Below are 23481 nucleotides of genomic sequence, written 5' to 3' on the forward strand. Positions count from 1 at the left end.
ACTTCAGAAGATCACTCTGGCTACAGTGTGGAGAATGGATAGTCAGAGATGAGGTGGGTTTTGTACCCTAGTTAGATGGCTACTGCAGCAATCCAGGTGGAGCCTGACGGTATCATAAACCAGGGTGGTGGTGGTAGTAATGGTGGAGGAGATGGGGAGTAGATATTTGAGAGGTATAGAAAGTAAAATTAATGGTATATTTCATGAAGTTAAAATAATGAAAGGGAAGTCAAGGATGACTTCTAGGTTTCTGGTATGACTAGCTGGATGGATGAATATGTCATTCACTGAGACAGAAAAATATGAAAGCAAAATAAGACCAGCTGTGCCAAACTCCTTGCCATTTCTGAAATGCACCATGTTATTTCATGCCTCAGTACTTCCAACACTCTGTTCTCAGCACTTGGAAATCTGCCATCTCCCTTCCCTTGCTTTGAGGAAATTGTGTTGTGTTTAGTAGCACACACTCAGTGCCTAACACAACACCTAGGTATAAGAAGTTAGGACAAGTATAAAGTTAGAGTATAAAGTCCCCAGGATTGCCCTCACTTCTTGACATTAAGCCACACTGTTGACCTTACCAGCCTAGCCAGCCCCATCCTAAAACTTATATGAATGTAGGTGGCCCCCATTATAAATACACTGTTAGACTGAATAGATTGTTAAATCCAGTATGACCCAAAGGCATCAAGCAAACAAAGACACTCTTATTAGGCATAACTTTCCAAAGGCTCAGATATTGCCTCCCAGAAGTCAGAGGCAGAGGCCAGAACTTCTCTTTGGACCATGCTAAATTCTTTAGCACACAAGAGTGCATAGTCAGCTCTCAATAAATGTCAAATAAAGGAATTAAGAGTTGGGTTTTATATTTTCTGGATAAATGTGATCTTTATCTTATTTAATTTTTTAAAGCAATTCTTTTTTTTTAATTTTTAAAATTTTTTAATTTTTTAACACACACGCACACACACAGAAAGAGAGAGACTGCACATGTAAGTAGGGTAGGAGCAGAGAGAGAGGGAGAGAGAGAGAATCCTAAGCAGTCTCTTCACTGTCAGCATGAAGCCTGATGTGGGCCTCAATCCCATGGACCATGAGATCATGACCCAATCTGAAATCAAGAGGCAGATGCTCAACCAACTGAGCCCTCAAGGCACCCTGATGTTACTTTAAAACAGAAACTCCTAGAGAGCTGCCTCTGTGTTTCCTCTCTGTAGAGCTTAGCACAGTGTTGTGTAAATGTTATTAGTCCATGATGGTTGCCAGAGGGAAGGCGGGGTGGGAAAATGGGTGAAGGGGAGTGGGAGATACAGGCTTGCAGTTATAGAATGAATAAGTCGTGGGAATAAAAGCCACAGCATATGGAATATAGTCAATGGTATTGTAATAGTATTGCGTGGTGACAGATGGTAGCTATACTTGTGGTGAGCATAACATAGAAAAGCTGAATCACTATATTGTACACCTGAAACTAATGTATCATTGTCAATTGTACTCAAATGAAAAAAAATGTTAAGAAATCAGTAGTCTTGGGGTGCCTGGGTGGCTTAGTTGGTTGAGCGTCCAACTCTTGATTTTGCTCAGGTCATGATCCCGGAGTCATGGAATTGAGATCCACATTGGTCTCCATGCTGAGTGTGGAATCTGCTTAAGACTCTCTCTCTCCCTCTTCCCCTCTCCTCCACTCACACTCACTCTCTCTCTCTCTATAACAAAAAAATAAAAAGAGAGGAATCATTACCCCAACCCATGTTCACAGTAGCATTATTCACAATAGCCAAAAGACAGAAGCCACCTAAATATACCTTGACAGATAAATGGATAAGCAAAATGTGGTATATATGTATAATGGACTATTATTCAGCCTTAAAAAGGAATGAAATTCTGATATATGGTATGATATGGATGAGCCTTGAGGACATGAGGTTAAATAAAGCCAGACACAAAAGGACAACTACTATATAATGCCACTTACATAAGGTACCTAGAATAGCACACATATAGAAACAGAAAGTAGAATGGGGGTTGGTAGGGGTTGAGGGGAGTTGGGAATGGGGAGTTGTTTAATAAGTACAGTTTCAATTTTGCAAGACCATAAAAGTTCCAGAGATGGATGGTGGTAATAGTTGTATAACATTGTGAATGTTCTTAATGCCACTGAACTGTACACTTAAAAATTATTAACTGGTAAATTTTATGTTTCATGTATTTTATAACAATTAAAATAATTTTAATTGAAAAAGTTCTTAACCCAATGTAATGTGAAATTCACTGACTGCTTATGGGGATGAGAGGAGTCAACTAAAATACCAGTGGTGATGTTTCTGGAGAAGGCTGTGATAAAGCTACAAAGCCTAACCCCTAAAGCTCCCCTAAGCACACACTAGACTCCTACAAGTCACTGGGTTTGGGATGGTTTTCACATTTTTGATTGCCTCACATTTCTGCATGTCCCAATACAGCAATTTCAGCACAATCTCATGTTACCAGGGAGAAATGACCTTCAATATGCAAAGCCCACGACTCTCCAAAGCACACAGAGAAATACAATATTTAGTTTCCTTCCCATACTTTATAAGAATTTTCTTCTTTAAGGAAACAAAACAAATAAACAAAACCATGAGAAAGTAAACTAGGACTGCAAACCTGCATTTTTCCTTTTTGTTACTTTCCTGCATATACAGATCTTTACTCAACACAGCTGCTAATATCTTGCTGTAAGTCAGAGTGAAATTGTGCAAATGCTTACAGCAGATACACTGTCCCATCAAACCTAGTAAACGAAACACCTTTTTGGAATAATACTCTATTATTTTCTTCACTATTTATTTCTACCTCCAGTTAAAAAGACCTTCATCTGTCTATGCCCAGCTCTCCACATTTGACTTATAGAAGGTAAATCCTTCAGCCTTCAAAAGTAATGGTAATGAGTTCAACAACTTGTGGGTAAAATGCTTAAAATTCCCTGGAAGAACTGTGAGCTATAGCTTCATATATTAATTCATTCCCTTCTACAAATAATCATGGAACAGTACTGAACCAGGCCCAGTACAAGGTGCTAGTAATATGGTATGGGAGTCAAGCATCCAGACACTGGGGTCAGACTGCATGAATTAAACTCTGGCTAACTGTGTGATCATGCGAATCTTTCCAAATATCAGTTTCCCCATGTGCAAAGTAGGGATAGTCATACTACTTGTTCTTTTTAGAGTTTGAGCTGTACTAAATCAGATAATGTATATAAAATTCTTATCACAGTTGCCAGCACACAATAAGCATCCAGTACATGTTAGATATTGTTACAAAAGTGCATAAAATTCAACTTTTTCCTTCAGGGTTTTGACAAAGAGCTTACATGTTTCTTCCTTATTCCTCTAGGTCAGGAATTCTCAAAAGGAAGGTGCACTGGGAATAAATAACTTGCAAAACACATATCTGATAAAGGACTGTTATTCAAAATATCAAAGAACCATGGGGCGCCTGGGTGGCTCAGTCGGTTGAGCGGCCGACTTCGGCTCAGGTCATGATCTCACGGTCCGTGAGTTCAAGCCCCGCGTCGGGCTCTGTGCTGACACCTCGGAGCCTGGAGTCTGTTTCGGAGTCTGTGTCTCCCTCTCTCTGACCCTCCCCCATTCATGCTCTGTCTCTCTCTGTCTCAAAAATAAATAAACGTTAAAAAAAAAAAAATTAAAAAAAAAAAAAACAAAATATCAAAGAACCTTAAAATTCAACAATAACAAAACAGCTCTATTAAGAAATGGGCCAAAAACCTTAACAGACACCTCACCAAAGAAGATATACAAATAACAAAAGCATATGTCATCTGATAAGATGTTTCACACCCATATGTCATCAGAGAAATGCAAATTAAAACAACAATGAGGGGCAAGTGGGTGGCTCAGTTGGTTAGTGTCCGGCTTAGGCTCAGGTCATGATCTTGTGGTTTGTGAGTTTGAGCTTCTCTGCCATAAGCAGAGAGCCCGCTTCAGATCCTCTCTCCCCTCATCTCTCTCTGCCCCTCCCCTGCCCAATCTCTCTCTCAAAAATAAATGGATTAATAGATAAATAAACATTAAAACAACAGCAACAATAAGACACCACTAGACCCTTTTAGAGTGGCCAAAATCCAGAACACTGACAACACCAAATGCTGGTAAGGATGTGGAGCAACAGGAATTCTCATTCATTGCTGGTGGGAATGCAAAATGGTACAGCTACAGGGAAGACAGTTTGGCAGTTCCTTGAAAAACTAAACATACTCTTACTGATCTGGCAATCATGCTCCTTCATGTTTACCCAAAGGAGCTGAAAACTTACATACACACAAGAACCTGCGAGCAGATGTTTATAGCAGCTTTATTCATAACTGCTGAAACTTGGAAGCAATCAAAAGGTCCCTCAGTGGGTGAATGGATAAATTAATTGTGGTACATCCAAACAGTGGCTTATTATTTAGTACTAAAAATAGCTGAGCTTTCAGGCCATGAAAAGACATAGAGAAACATTAAATATATATTACAAAGCTAAAGAAGCCAATCTGAAAAGGCTGTATATACTATGTGATTCCAACTACATGACATTCTGAAAAAGGCAAAACTATAGCGAGAGTAAAAGATCGGTAGTTTCCAGGGGTTGAGGGTTGGGAAGCAGGATGAATATGCAGAGCACAGAGACTTTCTAGGGTAGTGAAAATACTCTGTATGATATCCATACTGATGGATACATGTCCAATGATGGATACATGCTTGTTCGAGCTCAAAGAATGTACAAATCCAAGAGTGAACCCTAATGTAAACTATGAATTTTGGGTTATGATATTATGAGTCGGTAGTTCATCATTATAACACATGTGCCACTCTGATGGGCAATGTTGGTAAGGAGGTTATGCATATGTGGGTACGTGGAAAATATGGGAAATCTCTGTACCTTCCCTTCAATTTTGCTGTGAATCTAAAACTGCTCTAAAAAAATAAGATCATATATATGTATATACATATACACATTATTCATATATACACATATGTGTGTGTGTGTGTGTGTGTGTGTGTGTGGAGAGAGAGAGAGAGAGAGAGAGAGAGAGCAGTTGCCATTCACCACACACAACTGATGCCCTATCAGACATAAATTCACACTTATCCACCCGTTTCCAAAGCACCTCTTTCCTTTCTTCCCCATGATAATGAGATTTGGTAGACTGAGGATCCCCGCTTTAAATCAGGAATTGGTATACTATAACCCACAGGCCAAATCTGACCCAATGCTTATTTTTGTAAATGAATTTTCATTGGAAAGAGCCATAGCCATTCTTGTGTGTATTGTTTGTGGCTGCTTTCTCACTACAATGGGCAGAGTTGAGTAACTGTAACAGAGACATTATGACCCATCAAACCTAAAGTATTTACTGTCTGAGGCTTTACAGAAAATGTTTACCAATTCCCATTCTAGATGATGATGATGATGATGATGAAGAAGAAGAAGAAGAAGAAGAAGAAGAAGAAGAAGAAGAAGAAGAAGAAGAAGAAGAAGAAGAAGAAGAAAAGCCATGTCTGCCATTTATGGAGTAAAAATAACTCTTAGAGTAATATCAACTCTATTACACAAACAAAGGCACTGAAGCCCAAAGATATCATGTAACACAAAGTGACAGAGATAATACATGGCAGCTAATATCACTCCAAAGTTTGTGCTCTTAACTTAGTAGTGCCATACCTATATAATGAGTGACTGCTGTCGGTATCCAGAGCATTAGCCATTAGGAATATAACAGTATATCTTATTCTAGGTAATAAACTGAGTCCATTCTAGATAATAGCAGACCTTAATTCTGTCACTGTTTATTGGATGTTTACCACAAGTACACTTTTTCCAAGTTTACCCACACTCTGGGGTCTCTATCTTCATACTTTTTCCAACAGCTGCATGGGCAAATGGGGTAAGTAAGGTGCACCTTTTTTTTCCTTACGAAGATTCATTGCTGTTCATTGGACTCTAGGCTCATTGTTGGGTTCCAGTTTCTTGCCTGCTTTTTCCTTCAGTTTTTCCCGCTCAGTAAATGCTCATGATCCCCCATATAGAGTCACCAGATAAAATATAGCACATTAGTTAAATCTGAATTTCAAATAAACAACAAATAATTTTCAGTATGGTAAATTTTGTGTTACATGTGTGTTACCACACTTAAAATAATTTTAAGGAAAAAAATTTTCCCATAGAATATTTAGGACATGTACAGGATGTCCTATATTTGTATTTGCTAAAACTGGCAACCTTAACCCAATCGCTATATTTTGGTAGCTAGAAGATGAATTATCCACTTCAGGGACATTCACATAGGACATTTACATAGAAGGCCTTGTGGATTAGGAAAAAGAATGCATGATTTCTTGTTAGAGGATGTGTATGCCAGGACCACTGGGCAACATACCTACATTTCAATGTACCTACATTTCACTCCCATGAAATGGGAATAATAGTATCATACTAGCTGGGTTTTGTGAAGACTCAATGAAATGTTGTATTGAATAACACTGGGCTTGGTAGAAAGTAGTAATCATTGTTTCCTTTCCAAGTAAAATTTGTTATTTCATTTTACTTATTCCCTCTAATAGTTCACATTCAGTTCATATTCTTCAACATGCCCTCAGCACAGCCCAGTTGGATTCTGTCCCCAAGCTCTTTCCTTTCCAGCATCTGACAGAGGAATCTCACTGATCATTAAAGTTGATTTAAATATTAAGTACACAAAATCATCTTTGGTTTATAAATTCCATAGAAAAAAATTAGTTAACCAAGTTAGGTTGCGATCAAATGAAGGATATTCTATACATATATTCCTGGGAGTTCCCACAATAAATTTTAATAGCTCACCACCAGTAATAGCTGCTCTGATGGACACTTAGTCAAATTTCATCTTTACATTTGATAGCAGCAAATACAAACTCATTTTAAAAAAAATTTCTTGACGAATAGAATTTTTGTCCTCTTTGTTCACTCAGCAAATGCCAGATCCTTCTTATTCTAAGATCTCTTTCAGAGACTGGAATTTTAGTTAGAGCCAATGCACTTTTCATCTGTTACCTTATTGGAAAGCAAGGACAGGATAAAGTAGCATGAAGGAAGGAAAAAAAAAAAAAAGAAAACCCAACTTAGCCAAGTAATCCATGTAAACAAATTGGAACCAAATTGTTCACCTCCTAATCTTCACTTTCGAGTCTCCACCTCTAGGCTTTTAACAAATAGTTGCTAACAGTTCACACAGTTCTTCAAAATGCAGACTAGAGAAAATAATAAGTTTTCTGTCTGCAGGAGATGCTCTATGTCAGAATATGCTCACAGAAAGCCTCAGTCCACAAAGGTGTTTATTCCTCATGAATCTTCCTAGCTAAATCTCTTCGCTAAATTTCTTTGTCAGGAACAAAGCCTAAAGCCCCCTACTCTCCATTATTGCCTATCATTCTTAATATTTTCACTTCTCCAATCAGGAAGAAAAGAGAAAAAGGAAATTGAGGAAATTGAAGATATTGACTATTAGAAATAAAAAATAATAAATCACTGCTGTTAGGGAAGAACCCGAAACCAAGGGCACGCTTGTCTCAAGTTGCAATGGGGCTCTTATGTAAATAAGAGCCATTTTGCTGGAGTCTCTTGCTAGTGAACACTTTCCATAGGATTTAGGCCTTAAACAAATACATTTGAATTCTAACATATAATCAGAAGAAACTAATGGAAAACATTTACAAACTTCTTCCCTCCGGGTAATAGTTCCCAGCTCACTTTAGAATTCTAAATGAAAGCTGATGACTATTCTCGTACAGACTGATTTTTGAAATGGCTTTAGATCCCAAAGACATGAGTCGGTCCAAGGGCTCGCTGCTCCTACTTCCTGCAGGGTATATGAGCCTCTGATCGCTGCCTCCGGTTCTCTCCAACTATGATTTCCATACACCTGTCGTTCACAGTAGGGGAAAAACTCACTACTGTATCTCACCTAAAAACGAACAGAGCCTGAAAAACCATTCTCTGCTACTAAGAAACACTGGGCCACAAACAGATGAAGAAATTTAAAAAGGAAAATGGGGGAAAGGACACAAGACCTGTTGTCCTCTGGTTTGCACTGCACCTGAGAACAACACGGAACTTCACTCATGAGACTGAAAGAAGAGAGCAGGGCCGCAGCATGAATGGGGAAGTTATTATCCCCCAGGAACTGTGATTTGCAGGGTGCACTGTCAGGTGGCACAAGCCCGTAAATCACTCTCCACCTGTCCCACAGCCTACCATGCCAGATATAGTCCTTTGAAATAAACTATCTCTCATGCTTTCCTTTTCACCTCTTTGTCTCCCTCTGAGGAAGAAGCTGGACATTGAGCCATAATCCACCATTATTGTAGAATATGATACTCCGGTAAAAGTCACTAATGAAGCCCTAAGGGGATCCAACACGAAACAATTAAGTTGTGATGGGGGTGGGCAAGCAGAATGTCTGGAGCCACACCGGGGAGACCTAAATTGTCAGGGCTCACTCCACCAGCACTGATGCCTGAAAGAGGGGAGGGGCTTCAGTGGAAAACGGATGGCAGAGGTCACATTCACTCACATCACATCTGTAAAGAGTCTGCTCTGCTTAGCTGGGAGATGGGCAGGGGTTGAAATTGGGTGGGGGCTCACCTCTAGTTCCCAACACCCCTCAGGTCCCCATGCAGCTTTCCAACGTCCTTTTCAAGCCACTCAAATAGTTCAGGTCCTGGAGAGACTAGAAGAATATGGGTAAACATGGAATCAGGAATTTGGATAGCTAATAATTGGCACCCCTTTAAACCAATATTCTTTTTTAAATGTTTATTTGTTTTTGGGAGAAAGAGTGTGCAAGTGGGAGAGGGGCAGAGAGCTAGAAGGAGACAGATCTGAAGCGGACTCTGTGCTGACAGCAGAGAGCCTGATGTGGGGTTCAAACTCACAAACCATGAGATCATGACCTGAGCCGAAGTCAGACACTTACCTGACTGAGCCACGCAGGCACCCCTAAACCAATATTCTTTAAGTACTTGCTTGACTTAGAGTACAGACTACGTGCTATATCAGGTAAACCGAGAGGGAAGACATGTGGGGGTGACCTCAGTGCCTCAGTTACATTCCTGAGCAGCGCAGCTCTGGTCAGGACCTCACCCATGTGGACAACTAGAGGCACAAAAATACTCATTTAACATTCTCTGTCTCCAAAGCCTACCCAGTGGGTGGTCCCACACTGCCCCTGCCCCTGACACTGCCCACCCCACTTGTCCAAGCATTCCTTCCAAATGAGTACAGTCTCTGAGAACAATTCTTGCAAAAACCTGTGTTCTTTCTTATTTAGTGCCCTGTAATACTTAGTGCCCCTTCTCAATTAGGTGCTTGGCAGGGGGCAGAAGCCCCCCCATCTCTGGTTGAACAGCTGGCTATGGATTCTCACAGGCCCTCACCCTTTCACCTACACTTGACCAAATGCTGCTCAGGACTGTTCACCCCCCATACCTCTTCTCTTCAGATTTTGAGCTGATCCAGGAGTGAAAATCCCACAAAACGACCAAATACCCTAATATGCCGGGGCTGAGGTTGGAGGAAAGCTGGCTGAGGAGATTTGGGCCTCAGCAATTTACAAAAAGCCTGGAATCTGGGGCGCCTGGGTGGCGCAGTCGGTTAAGCGTCCGACTTCAGCCAGGTCACGATCTCGCGGTCCGTGAGTTCGAGCCCCGCGTCAGGCTCTGGGCTGATGGCTCGGAGCCTGGAGCCTGTTTCCGATTCTGTGTCTCCCTCTCTCTCTGCCCCTCCCCCGTTCATGCTCTGTCTCTCTCTGTCTCAAAAATAAATAAAAAACGTTGAAAAAAAAAATTAAAAAAAAAAAAAAAAAAAAGCGCCTGGAATCTGGTAAATGTTTACTGAATGCTTGTTGAATAAAAATACATTAATGGATAAGCCACCGGGGCATGGGATAAGGGTGATAAGCTGTTCCCTACCTGCAGGTATAATTGGAGGTACATTCATTTATAATTTGGCTCTATCTTTCCTCATTTTCAACAGTTACAGCTGATGTTGAAGTGATGTTATTTTCACATATGACACTAAGGAGTGGCACTGAATTAGAAAACATGAAACAGACTTTCTGTGTCTTCCCATTTGTGTTGGTCTCACGTCTTTGGGTAGGCGGTAATACCCAGGTTTACAAGTGATGTCAGCCACCAAATCCTCCTATCCACACGTTGTTCTTGCTACTGACTTACGAATCTGAGAAAAGGGCAGGTTTACACTTATGCTGATATTAGGCAAATGAGTAAACCAGCCACCACCTATGTATCCAAACACCCCTCAGGTGTAGCTTTCCTGTTAGCTCATCAGCCCCGGGCTCATGCCGAAGTGTGGATCACCTGGAGTGGGCTTCATGATTGCTTCTCCTTAGATGAGACTTAACATCCCTGCTGTGTGAACATGTGGAGTTTCTGACAAAGGTGTTCACGAGAGAGGAAATACACCACAGGGCAGCGCAAAGTTGCTTTTGGATGGAAGGAAATTTGGAATAAATGCAACATGAGACAGAATTATAAATTGACTTGGACTGTTAACCCAAACTCAGATGCACATATAAAGAACAATGATAACTGATTTTCATAATTACAACCCAGAGAGACTGCAAAATACTAAATTATCTTCAGAATCTTCAAATAAGAATAGTGTGTTTGAGCATGGGATAAATGACTTAATTTATCTGTTTCAATACATTTGAATTCTTTGAGAAATCATATTCTACTTATACAATGGCAAAATTTTATTAACTGTAATAGCTGAGTAACTGGACTATATAAATAAAATTCTGCAAAAAAGAATTGACTGATCCCTGGTTCCCCATATGGGAGAAGAAGGTGAAATTCACAGGACACCCTAAGCTTATTTCTGGTAGGGGAGAAACTCAATCACAATTATGAAAGTCTACTGGTGAGATACAGAGGTAGGAACATTTTGTTGAGATAGAACATTTTTATGCCTTTATAGGGCAGGTTTGCAAGTTTTCCTTTGGTCATGACTTGAAGCATAGGTGAAATACTAAAGAATTGACTATGCTATTACTTTACCTCAGATGTTTTCCTAGAACTCCCCCTTCATACAGTTCTGTCTCCTATTGCCTGACTCAGAGGTCAAATCTCAATGCACAACCTGGCTCAAAAAGACGATCAGGTCAAAGAAGACTGGCGAGTCCTTAAGCTAACAAATAGTGGGCAAATTAGACACTTAGTGAGAAATGAAATTGTAGATAATGATTTAGAGAGCAATTGGGAAGTTGGCCGGGAAGTCACGATGGACCATATTCAAGTGGAAACTATGAGCAAGCAGACAGCCTCGTGGTAGGGTTATAAATTTATTTAAACTATAATTCCACAGTGTAGAGAAAGTGTAGCTTCCTCATTTGATTTGTAACTCCTTTAATCTTCTTCATGAGCCCCGTTGACTGGGCAACAAAAGGAACAGAACAAAATAAAACAAAACATCTTAGACCATTTCTTGGCTTGAAGTAATAATTTTGACATTTCTTTAGGTATTACCCAGTATTTTAGAATTTTATTTCTTTCCCCTCTCTATTTCAATATGGCATGTGGGTCTATGGGGCAAATAGAGATTAAGTGACTTCATGGCTTTGAAGGAAAGAGCCGTAAAAGCCATATGATATCCTGTGTCTCTTTTCCTCCCCACAGCCATGATCCTGAATATTCAGTCACAGCTGGAACTGCTGGCATGCACCACTGCCATTGGTAGGTGGTATTACCTGTGATCTGATCTCTTGCAGCTTGGACTGTGGCTGGTGGCCCTCCATCTCATGTGGCCTCACTCTGTTCCTGCTGATTTGAAAGGCCTGTGACTCCCATTCATCTGCCACAACATCAAAACACTCTTGCTCAGAAATAGAGCTCCCCAAACTCTCAGTTTCCTCTATGTTGAATCCACACCACTGGAGCACAAAAAGCAAACAAGAAACACTAAAGCATCAGATAAGCCTGTCTCTTCCACCACACGACACCACCAGGATTACTTTGAGGGAGCTGTCCCAGAGGTGACGTGGGAAGTGGTTGCCTTCTGGAGTCCCAGGTAGGGGTACAACAGAACTGTCATGGCATTGAAGACTCCAAGTTACCTAGATGTTCCTAAAGCTACCCACTGTCCTTCAAGGTTGGCCTTGAGGCTGAGATAAGAGGAGAACAAAGTAAGTGTCTGGTATCTCCTTTCCTCCACCTCTGCCTCTCTCCTTTCTCCCAAGGTCCTTCAAGCCAGAAAGAGTGGGGTTTTCCATCATTTCACCTGCATCAGATCATCCTTCCACCATTTCTAGTCAAGCCTTGGGACATGGCTAGGTTAGATGGAAAAGGTATCTCCATGCCCTGCAAGGAGTTCTATGATCTGACCCAAACAGGTTAACTCCTGAAATTCTGAAGGCATTTAGAAAATCTTCCTCACCCAAGCCCCGGTTTCAGAACGACTATTTTCTCACAGGACAAAAGATTTCATGGCTGAGCCTCAGAGGTGGAGAGCTACAATGAACATGATTTAAGAGGGGAAATAAAACATATCAGTTTAATGTTTTTGCAAATAGTATCCCCACTACACTATAGAGACAACAAAATATAATTTTAAGGGTGAGGGACATGGGGAGAAGTGAGAGATGGAGATACAGAAGCTCGGAGAAAAATTAAGTCTGTTACTGGTAGAGCACTAAAATGAAACACATGGACATTTTACTAGAGCCATTTAGGTTAGAGAAAACTCTCCAGTTACCATCTCCCTGAGGCCTCCTTTTGTTTCTTTAGCTTTTCCTGAGCCCCTATGCTTGCGTACAAATTTTTAATTACTCAATTTAACTTGAGTGCATTTCTGTTCCTTAAAGCCAAAATACGTGCATGAACAAGAGCCTTCAGTTAAGGCTTTCATACTTCACAATGTGTATGCTGAGCAGATGAGCATCAAGTCTCACTTCCTGTTTCCCGTAAAGGTCTTTCTAATCCATCCCTCCACCCAGCCCCAGATCCCCAGCGTCACACCCCCAGATCACTGCCCCATCACCCTGGCTGGCCAGCCTGACTCCAGGCCCTCTGCTTTCTGCTATCCTCCAACTTTTGCCCCATTAGTCATCCTGAAACTCCACCTTCACCACATCCACTGCTGTTCAGAGATGTCAGGCTTCTCCCTCCTCTCTGGTTGGTTGGTTTTGCCCCAGTCGGGTTGTTGTTGTCTCTGCCCTTGTCAACTAAGCCAAATGCTTTCTTTGCTCACCATGCCTCCAGTTTAGTCTGGCCCATGAATAGGAATACCACTGTCTGTGCTTTCTCTCATGTTTTTTGCATGTCCTGAACAGATTTGTGCTCCTCTCCACTGATCATTCAAATCCAGCCCATTTTTTTTTCCAAGCCACTGAAGTGGTTCAAAGCAACTTATTTTCTGTTTCTCTGAACTGTTGGTTACATTATGCCATATCATGCTACTTTAGGGCTTAGTTATATTCCATCTTTGAATAATGGTAATATCAATGGCTAATATTTATTGAGCACCTTTTATGGGGAAAGTGTTTCACAGGGATAGCTCATTTGATGCACACCATCCCTGTGAGGTGAGCACTAAATATGTATGCCTGAAGATGATGAAACAGAGTCTCCTCTGCAATTTGAAAGCTTGCCTAAGGTTTTACAGCTGGCAAGTTGATGTGGGTGGGGTTCGTGCTGAGAAATTGGACTCCAGAGGCCATCCTTTCAGTTGGTATGGCTTATCACCCCCAGAGAATTGCTCCTTCTGACTTCATCTGTCTTCATCTCTCTCCCCAACTACACTATAAACATCTATATGGCAAGGTCATGATTTTGTGCTCTCTGTCCTCCTACACAGGCACATAATAGACCTTTGAATGGCACTTCTTATCTCCTCCCTAACTGTCCTTTCCTGTTGAGTCATCATTTTTCAGATACAGAGCAATGTGACCTTCATATTCAAGGTTTGCTTATACTCTGCTGAGGTTAGGCATTTCTTCTCTCTTCCTGTAAAAGTTCTATGAGCCCCTGCATGGTTAAGATGCCGACCACCAAAGGTAGGAGGCAGCTGATATCTTCATGGAGACTCCATTTTCTCTCTGCCTATCTTCCAGGCCTGACTTCTGATGTCCCAGGATCTTGGCCACCACCTGACACCCTCTTGCATTGCACAGTCACACAATGTTCCTAAATCCACCTTCCAGACACCTGTCCCAAAGGATTTTATAAATAGGACTGTAGCCCGTAGGAGGTGGTCTCAGGCCAACTGCCCTGCAGCTGGGCCTTTTGAGCAGTGTTGAAAGGAGACCCCAAAGATCCTGCATTAGAATGCTCAGCAGCCCTGTGATTTATTTGGAAAGAAACCAGCTGCCCCAGCGAGAGTGGAGAAATGTGTGGTTTGCTAACAGATTTTAAACATTAGAGCTTAGGACTTCAAAGAGAGTTTTCCCAAGGGGATTTCTCTTCGCTGTCCTAAATGAGAAGCTACAAGCATTTAGGACTGCCTTAAGATGTAGTGATGTGAGGCTTTGAGGCTGTCCACGTTTGTCTTGGGTCTTTGTAGATGGTGTGTGGGAGCTCCACAGACCTAGGCCTGGCAGGAGAAATCTTGGCAATGGCCACTTTGTTGTAAGAGGACTTAGCAGGGGTGGGGCTGGGGGGTGCAGCTGGCTCATTTCCTCCCAACAAGCCATGTTGTGTCTCCCTTCTTCTCCTGGCAGCATGCCATTCTCTCCAGAGTCTCTGCCCCTCACCCCCCTCTCTCTTCTCTCTCTCTGTCTCCTTCCCTACCCACCCTTGAGAGGAAGAAAAGAATGAAGCACATTCAAAGGGGTCTCCCCAGTCCTTCAGAGTGCAAGTTTCTTGTCACACTAAGGTCAGACTGCAGGCTGGGAACGACACAGTCACCCATGACGTGACAAGATCGTTTCAAGAACCCCTTAAAAGTCTTGTTGTTTGTTTAAATCTTTGCCCACAGCTGCCTGTTTAGGAACTCTAAAAGCACCATGAAATCCTGTTTTATCTTAGCCATATTCACTCCTTAGCCCCCAGGACAGAAGAGTGGAGTTTGGTTCAAGGTGGGGGAAGGGTGGCTTTTGTGATTGCCACAAATATCACACGCTTCCCCTTCCAGACATGCCAGGGAAGTGATAGGACTGGGAGGCACTCAGGAAAGGTAGGGCCATGCTTCCCTAGCCTGCTCATGTCTCTAATCATCCATTCGTCTTGTTTGCAAGGGACCATGAGGAGCTCTTGCTCTACAGGCCTCTATTAGGCAGCAGGGAAGGGGAGTTCCCTCCTTCCTGCCAGGTGGGGGACTCATTTCTACACCTGGCCCTCCTGCGCCTGCTTCAAAATGTTCTTGGACCTGGCCCATTGCCTGAAGAGAAAAAAGGTGAGGCAACATCACTCGACCCCCAACTCCCTAAAGCAATAGGGATGAACTTTGCTCTAAGAAAATGTGATTCCTGGAAATTCAGGTTTGTGAAAAGTAAGATTAAGTCAGGGATTAGGTAGGTGTTTCCTTTTACTTGAGAAACATCAAAGGATGCCTTAAAATAGTATCTCTTATGTGAGGACACTTGATATACAATCTGATTCTTAAGAATTTGATCCCAAATCAAATTCTTGGGACATGGATCCTATACAGTTTTAATGGGAACAGGGAGACTCATTAACTACATCTTTGCAGTGTCAAGATTTGGTGAGGAAGCAAAAGTTTCCAGGACAGAAAAAGATTCATTAATGAACTGACCATTTTTACAATTAGTTCCCATTTAATCATAACTTTCCATCATGCTGGTGTCTATTCTCACATATGGTATCAAGATCTTTGTTGGACCCTCCCGTGTGGTCAATAATACAATGCAAATCAAATGCAAATTGATTGCAACAAAGTGAAATTGCATATCCTGCAAAAGATGCGGGCTTTCATCTGACTTGGATGAGGGACAATTTGAGCTTCAAAAGAGACTGATTTAAATATCAGAGAATTAAAAGAGACCCTTGGGAGAATGAGCCAAGTCCATTAATATTTTGGCAAAAACTGACCCTTTCAGTAAGTGTGTAGCAAAAATCAAATGTGAAGAAAAGGAGACCTTAGTATTTTGTCAGTCAAGTTAAGCCAAAAAAAATTGACACTTGATTCATTTTATGATTCCAAGAATTAGCAAATAATTACAGCTATAAGATTCTGGAAAATAGAAGATAAACTTATTTTTAATGTTTCATTTTTAACAATAGAATTCAACCAACACATAAAAATACCATTTATGGTAAAATTTTCATTCTTAAGTGATTTCTCCTTTAATTTTTTTTTTAAATCTCAGTTATCTTCAAGAAATGAGTCTCTCCCATGGTTCCTTGCCATTTCATGTATATTATTTGATTTAATATTCACAGTGACGCTATCTGTTAGACTGAGTAGCTGTCCGCACCATTTTACAAGGAAGAAAATTGAGGCCCCAAAAGGGTGATTTGAACAGCACCATGAAGTTAGTACACATTAGCTTCCCTCATGTAAACAATGCAAGTATTCTTATTGACTGTTGGCTACATGATTAATAATATTAGGCATATCTGAACCCAGACCTTTAGACTCCCAAGGATTTCTTTACAGACAAAAATAGCAAATTGTGTCATACCCAACATTTTGAGTACTTACTATCTACCAGGTGCCACCCTAAGTGTCTTACGTTCCTCTCATCTAATCTTTACAATAATCCTATGATATGAATACTGTGCTTTATCCCTATTTTACAAAAGGGGAAACTAAGGCTCAGAGAGGTTACGTAAGTTGCCCAACGTCCCACAGCTGGTAAATGACATTTCAGCTAGAATTAGAATTCACGTGTTTATCTATCTTGGTGCTCTTAATTGACACAACACAGTGCCCTTTTCCAGGAATAGATTTATTCCAGAGCGAAGCTCAGGATCTTTGTCTTTAACAGGTATAGGACAACCACGCATTGTGTAACACATTACATCGCAGAGGGAAGTTGCCTGGAACTCTCCTCAGCTGGTTTATAAAGGAGAAGGTAAAAGAATGGGACACGGGATACTTAAATTTTACAAAGTTGTTCAAGAGCAGGGATGGCAAACCGGCTTCTTCCGCAGAAGATGGCAATCTTCTTTCATCAGCTGGCAATCCCACTTAATGAGTAGAAGCTGCTAGAATGAAGCCAAAGCCTTAATCTGGCTCCGTGGCAAAGAGTGGCACGAGTTTTGAGCAAGCCTGGAAGGGGAATTGGCCCACACACGGGCCATGTGTTTCCTATTTACCCTACGGGAGAGTGCCAAGGTATGGCACTTTGAGATTCAATGGACTCAGATTATATTCCTTAATGTTTCATACCACAGTGAGTACACAGGCTGCCTGAAGTAGCAAGTGGGGGCAGGAGGAGGTGAACATAAAAAGTGTTCAAACTCCAAATTCAAGAAAGATTGACTACTCTTTGATCGTAGGAACAAGTACCAGATTCAGTTGTAAACTCTTCCCAATCAATTAATGACAACTCTGAAATGGTAATCACGCTTCTGAAAGCCAGCCAATAGCAGCAGCCGGTTTTAGTAGCTGCTTTCCATGGCCAATCCCTGACCACTCCTGCTTCTGAGAGGCCACCAATCTCTGAGTGCCTAGCTTCCCCAAGCCCCGTATAAGAGCAAGCATCTGCTCTCTTCAGAGTCCGTGTTCATTGGTTTTTTGCTTAGAAAGTAATGCATTCTGCTCTTTGTTTCATTTATTCAGTGGTAGCCTCTTTCTTGTCCAGAGAAAGAGCAGAGAAGAAAAAATATGGGAAAAAAGGCCTTGTTTCATATGTTTGAAAGGTGGAAAAGAAATCTCTATCAAACATACATAATAAAAACATAAAAATCCCTAGAAATTCTCTCTCTCCCTCTCTCTCTCTCTCTCTCTCTCTCTCTCTCTCCCCTCCCTCTCTACTTTTGCCTTAAAGATGTCAAAGGGAAACCTCTAGGGTATTTAGGAAGCCAGGTTCTGTTGCAACCCCCATGGCAAGGGAAGGATAATCATTGTTAAAGTATATGTTTAATTCATTTAAGATTGTGTTAAATTGGTACTTCAGTGGTGAATACAGCAGGCTATATTCTTCTTCGATGACCTGTTGGCCAAAAGTTCCACAGTGATTAAACACTAAGCAAATACATACATAAGACAAAAATAGCACTCAGATGTTGAAAATCTAAACTTATCCAGCACATTTAAGCCTAGTGCAGTGAAGTATCTAGTTAGTATCTGTTTTTATTAATGGATTTCTATTTCTGGCTTATTTTTCCTTTCCTGCTTTGGTAATGCTAGATGTATGTACAAAAATCTACATATTTATTCAGAAATTGGTACTTTACTACTGATGAGTTGATACAAACAATATAACTAGGGCCATTATAATGTTAAGTGAGTTTTGAACAAATAGAGTTGGAAATCCAATTATCTTTCTATAGAAAGCCTTTGTGTAGAGTCATTGTTAAATAAAAGAGGGAAGTCAGTGGGAAAGTGAGAACAGCAATTTCTCCTGCCTGCAAAAGGACATTGGAGAATTTTATCCTGAACATGCATTAATCTGTTCACAATAGCCTCTGCCCTGTGGTCAGCTCATAGAGATACAAAGATCTGTTCTAGCTACTGGAAACTTCCTTTTGGAAGTAGAGCCGACAGTCAGGAGCGTATGACTTGGGTAAGAAAGCAAAGAAGAAACACAGATCCTTGCACTGGGCCAATGGCTTAGAACTGCAGGACGGAAGTCCCCGGCACCTTAGTCTAGGGCCTTCAATGCTTACCAGTGGGGGCAGAAAACAGAAATCCCTTGCAGTGGTTCCAATTGGGCCTTTGGTCAGTCTTAGATCAGTGCCCCTCAAGCTTTACTAGGCACATGAATTACCTTGTTATCTGGTTAAAAATGCAGGTTCTGATTCATAAATTTGGAGTGAGATCTGAGATTCCAAATTTCCAAAAAGATTGCAGGCGATGGCTATGTTATTGGTCCATGGACTTTCAGTAGCAAGAATATAAGTTAGGCTAAGCCTTATCTGGGACACAGGGGCTTCCACTTGGCTTCCACAGCAATAGAGATTAAAATTTTAGTCAGAAGGGAGCTTAAAGATCATCTGGTCTTTGAAAATCCCTAGCTGTGTGATGTCAGGCAAGTTACTTATCCTCTCTGTGCCTTGTTTCTCATAAAAGGTTAGTTATAAGGATTAAATGAAATAAGGTTTACTACAGTGCCTGATATTCAGCATCTGCTTTGTAAAGGCTAACTAAAACCATCTGGCTTCATTCCTTCATTTTGCAGATGTAAAGATAAGTCGTTCTGACATGAAGAAGCTTGCTTAATGTGACACAGCTTGCTAGTGTCAGAGATGGAGTGAGAACACTATCTCCTGACTTCTAGGCAAAAGCCCTTTCTGCTGTTTAGTTAGAGCCCAACAATAATTGAGAAAGCTGGCCCCAGCATGTGCTCAGCCCACTTTCCTGCCCCGGCCTCAGACACCACAGAACAACTGTGGCTTAACCCACATGCCCAAATATTTTTGCTACAGCCAGTCCTGACAGCTCAAGTCTTCTGCCGTTAATTATGAAGATTACCCAGATAATTGATTTAATTGGGAACAGAGAGTATCTCAGTGCAACCAGCCAAAATGGATTAGATCTCCTTAGTGCAGTATACAGATCCCTGCGGCTCTGAAGGTAAGGCATTTCCTCCCTGGGGAAGATTGTGGATGCCCCATGGAACCTATGGTATATTGTTGCTGACCTGTTCCCCAGGGATACAGTTAAATCTAGTCCAAGTGTTGGAAACATACAGCTCTCTCTTTACCCCCATTGTCTTTATAAAAGCCCTCAATAGAGTTTTTAATGCTCACACTTGACAGTGATGTCTTTGGGGAGGTCAGAAAGCAGAGAGTAAAAAATCCTCTCCCAATATGGTTTTGCATTAGCCACAGGCTGTTCCAAGTCAATGGTATGGAGAAGTACAAACTCTTTTTTCTGCAGTAAAGGGAACGAGATGACTTCTTTCTATTGCAGTGCTGAGATATGAATAACTGAACTGGAAAAACATATTAGCTGTCTGTCTAGTGTTGCTACATAATACAAAAAAAAAAAAAAATCATTCCAGCATCTGCCTGGTGAAAAGTTATAAACAACTAGCAAATATATGCTACGAAGTATCATTGCTTTGGTTGTCCTCACTATTGGTGCAATCCAAATGGGGTTATCCATCTAGTTCTTTGAAATCAACTATTTGTGTATCCACTTATCCTAAAGACACAACCTTTTTAACAAATTATCTTCACATTACTTTAGCCTCTGTGGGGTAGTTTTTCTGTTTGTACATGTATTAAAGTCATGTTGAAAATCTGGTAGGTAGAAGGCTCCAGGGAGGGAAGCCACCTGAACAAATACAGAAAGCTTGTATTATTGATCAGATACTGAAAGATGTGTTCCTGACATCTTCAAATTTGAGACACTAAAAATAAGATGAATCTGAAATTTGGTGATGGGATATGAAATCTTTCTCTTCTAGGTGACAGTTGACATTCTAATCAGAGCTGAGATGGAAAAATCATGAAACAGAAACACTTCTATCCATTGGGGATACATTATTGGATGTCTTAGTTTCAAAGACCCCTTGGACCTGCCACTACACATCAAACCTATCCAAGATGTTACCATACATGCTTTGGCAACATTCGTGATTTGACAGGGCCAGATAGTTTCTCATTCCTATTATGGGTTGCAATGTATCCTTCCTCCCCCTCAACAATATATATATATATATATATATATATATATATATATATATATATATATATATATATATATCTGTATATGTGATAGCTCTAACCTGTAGTACCTCAAAATGTGACCCTATTTGGAAATAGGGCTATTGCTGTTATAATTCGTTAAGATGAGGTCCTCCTGGAGTAGGGTGAGCCCCTCATCCAAAATACCTGGTGTCTTTACAAGGAGATGGCCATGTGAGGACAGACAGAACACCAATGTGAGGATGGAGGTGAGGATTGGAGAGCTGTATCTACAATTTAAGGAAAGCCAGGGATTGCAGGCCATTAATCCCTGCATGTCACTAGAAGCTGGGAGAAAGGCAGTGGACAGTTTGTCTCTCAAGGCTCTCAGAAGCTACTAGCCTTGCTGACACTTTGATTTTGAACTTGTAGCCTGCAGAACTATAAGAGAATAGACTTATTTGCTTTAAGCCACCCAGTTTATAGTACTTTATTATCATAGCTCTAGGAAATTAATATATCCCCCTCATAAGGATTGTTATGTTTCCATCCTCTATCAGGTTAGACTCTGGTTGGCTCTCTCAGGTGAGAATGAATCTGGATTTTAGGAAATAAATGATCTTGAAGATAGGAAACTTTCCCAACCCAGTGCAGGCTTAGGACTGATCTGTGTTTTGCTGAAGATGTGTCGCTTTTTTTTTTAAAAAAGAACATATAGATGACCTTGGGTCTCCTTGACTGTCTGGGACCTGTCAGCATGAAGCAAAACACATCTAGAAATGTGAAACCTTGACTCTACCCCTTTCAACTGATCACCATTATTGGCTTCATTCAATGAATATTTATCTTCTGCCCACAGGGACAGGAAACTTGACGTGTTGAGTACTTGGAAGTAACTGGTCTTATCTTCATTTGCCTTTCCATAAGCATTTATATTCACAGCATCACTGTTGCAATCTATAGTTGATTGATTTTGAAGTTGTGTCTTTCTCTGAGACTTATACCAGCTTGTGAACAGATAGGAGCTAGGAAAATTTCTGCTCAGGGCCTTACATAAATACAGAAATCTGTATTACATAAATGTGCATCACTGGTTACAGTTTATGATGGAAAGTGGCTTTCATCTTGCATGGCATCCAGTAGGCCAACACTAATGGACTGAGTAACAAATGCTAAGGTGGAGAGCTTTGTACTAAGTTCAGTACTTTGTAAGACTGCCCCCTGGACTTAGCAGGAACACGTAATGTCTCTGATTAGCTCATGGGGCTATAACAGTGGTGAATGGACTCTTTGCCATCCCCTCCTTTTCAAGTTCAAGTGGAAAGACTTTAGGTTCAACATCGAAAAGAAAACTGTAAAACACAAAATATAACTTTAATAACAGAATGTGTGACACTATGAATCTTGGAGAATGGCTTAAGAAACTCAACAAGCACTTTTCCTAGCCATTCTCTGATGATAATGTATCTAATATCTTAGAATGGAGAAGCAAAGCTGGTATTTTGCCTTTTTTAAATGGTCGCTTTTTGGAGGTGGGAGGGGCAGAGGGAAAGGGAGGAGAGAATCTTAAGTAGTCTCCATGCCTTGTGCAGAGCCCAACTCAGGGCTCAATCTCATGACCATGAGATCATGACCTGAGACAAAATCAAGAGTTGAATGATTAATCAACCAAGCCACACAGGTGTCCCTAAAATGGTCACTTTTACTTTTCAAATTGTGAGCCTTCTTTCTTTCAAGGTCCATGTTCAGGATCCTTTTCCTACCGCCCAAATGATTCACATGTCAGAGCAGCAACAGCATATCCAAGGGCTCAAACTATCGGGCATCTATTTGACACAATCCTTGTCCTTCAGAACTCACTAAGCTAAGTTTAATGAGAAAATCAACTTCCTAGACATCCCTGTCCAAGTAGCTTGTAATGATAGTAGCTGATTATTAGATGAAAACCAATTTCAATACCTGTACATTTGAGCAACTGCATCCCATGTAAGATAAGAACATCTCTGGATCAGTCAATCCTTTCCCTGGGAAACTTCATGCTGGTTTTTATATAGTGTTAAACAGTTTCGTTGACCAAACATTGTCAATCTATGGATTAGTTTCATTCCTTTAGCTGTAAGAAACAGAGAACAACTACATAGTGATGTCAGTGTGCCCTCATAAGCCAGGTTAGATCACAATCCCATCCCTGTGGTAGCTGGTTATGATGCCTGATTGATACCTCTACCAATATCCTATAAACTGTGGGCGGAGCTCCTCTAAATGGAACCAGCACGATAAGGACAGGGTAGTAGATGGTCAACAATGAATACCAGAGTCCACAAGATACTGATTCCCTTAAACTCAGGCACCCCCACATCATATCTCTCGGTATCTTCCATAGTTTCTAGCACTATCTTTGAAAACAGCAGTCTTTCAGTAAATGCTGATCAAACAAAGAGGATGTAGGGATGTAAAGACTTTTTTCCAGGGGCACCTGGCTGGCTCAGTCGGTGGAGTGTATGGCTCTTGATCTCAGGGTTGTGAGTTCGAGCCCCACGTGGGCGATTATTTAAAAGTAGAATCTTTAAATAAAAGAAAGAGAAAGAAAGAAAGAAAGAAAGAAAGAAAGAAAGAAAGAAAGAAAGAAAGAAAGAAAGAAAGAAAGAAAGAAAGAAAGAAAAGACTCTTCTCCACACCTCTG

The 23481-nt window shown here is 40.9% G+C and overlaps 1 long non-coding RNA gene across 2 annotated transcripts in view; it reads left to right on the forward strand.

Moving 5' to 3' along the window:
- The window catches only part of LOC131503657 (uncharacterized), a 46621-nt gene that overhangs the window by 14681 nt on the left and 8459 nt on the right, over positions 1 to 23481 (forward strand). The window contains exons 2-4 of one of the 2 annotated variants that reach the window (XR_009257510.1): positions 11721 to 12226; positions 15275 to 15432; positions 16988 to 17191. This is a non-coding gene — a long non-coding RNA (uncharacterized LOC131503657). Of the gene's footprint in view, positions 1 to 11720; positions 12227 to 15274; positions 15433 to 16987; positions 17192 to 23481 lie in introns of those variants that run through there. The other variant, XR_009257512.1, reaches the window with a different exon arrangement.

The sequence above is a fragment of the Neofelis nebulosa genome, chromosome 2 (genome assembly GCF_028018385.1).
Source record: "Neofelis nebulosa isolate mNeoNeb1 chromosome 2, mNeoNeb1.pri, whole genome shotgun sequence".
NCBI classification, from domain to species: domain Eukaryota; kingdom Metazoa; phylum Chordata; class Mammalia; order Carnivora; family Felidae; genus Neofelis; species Neofelis nebulosa.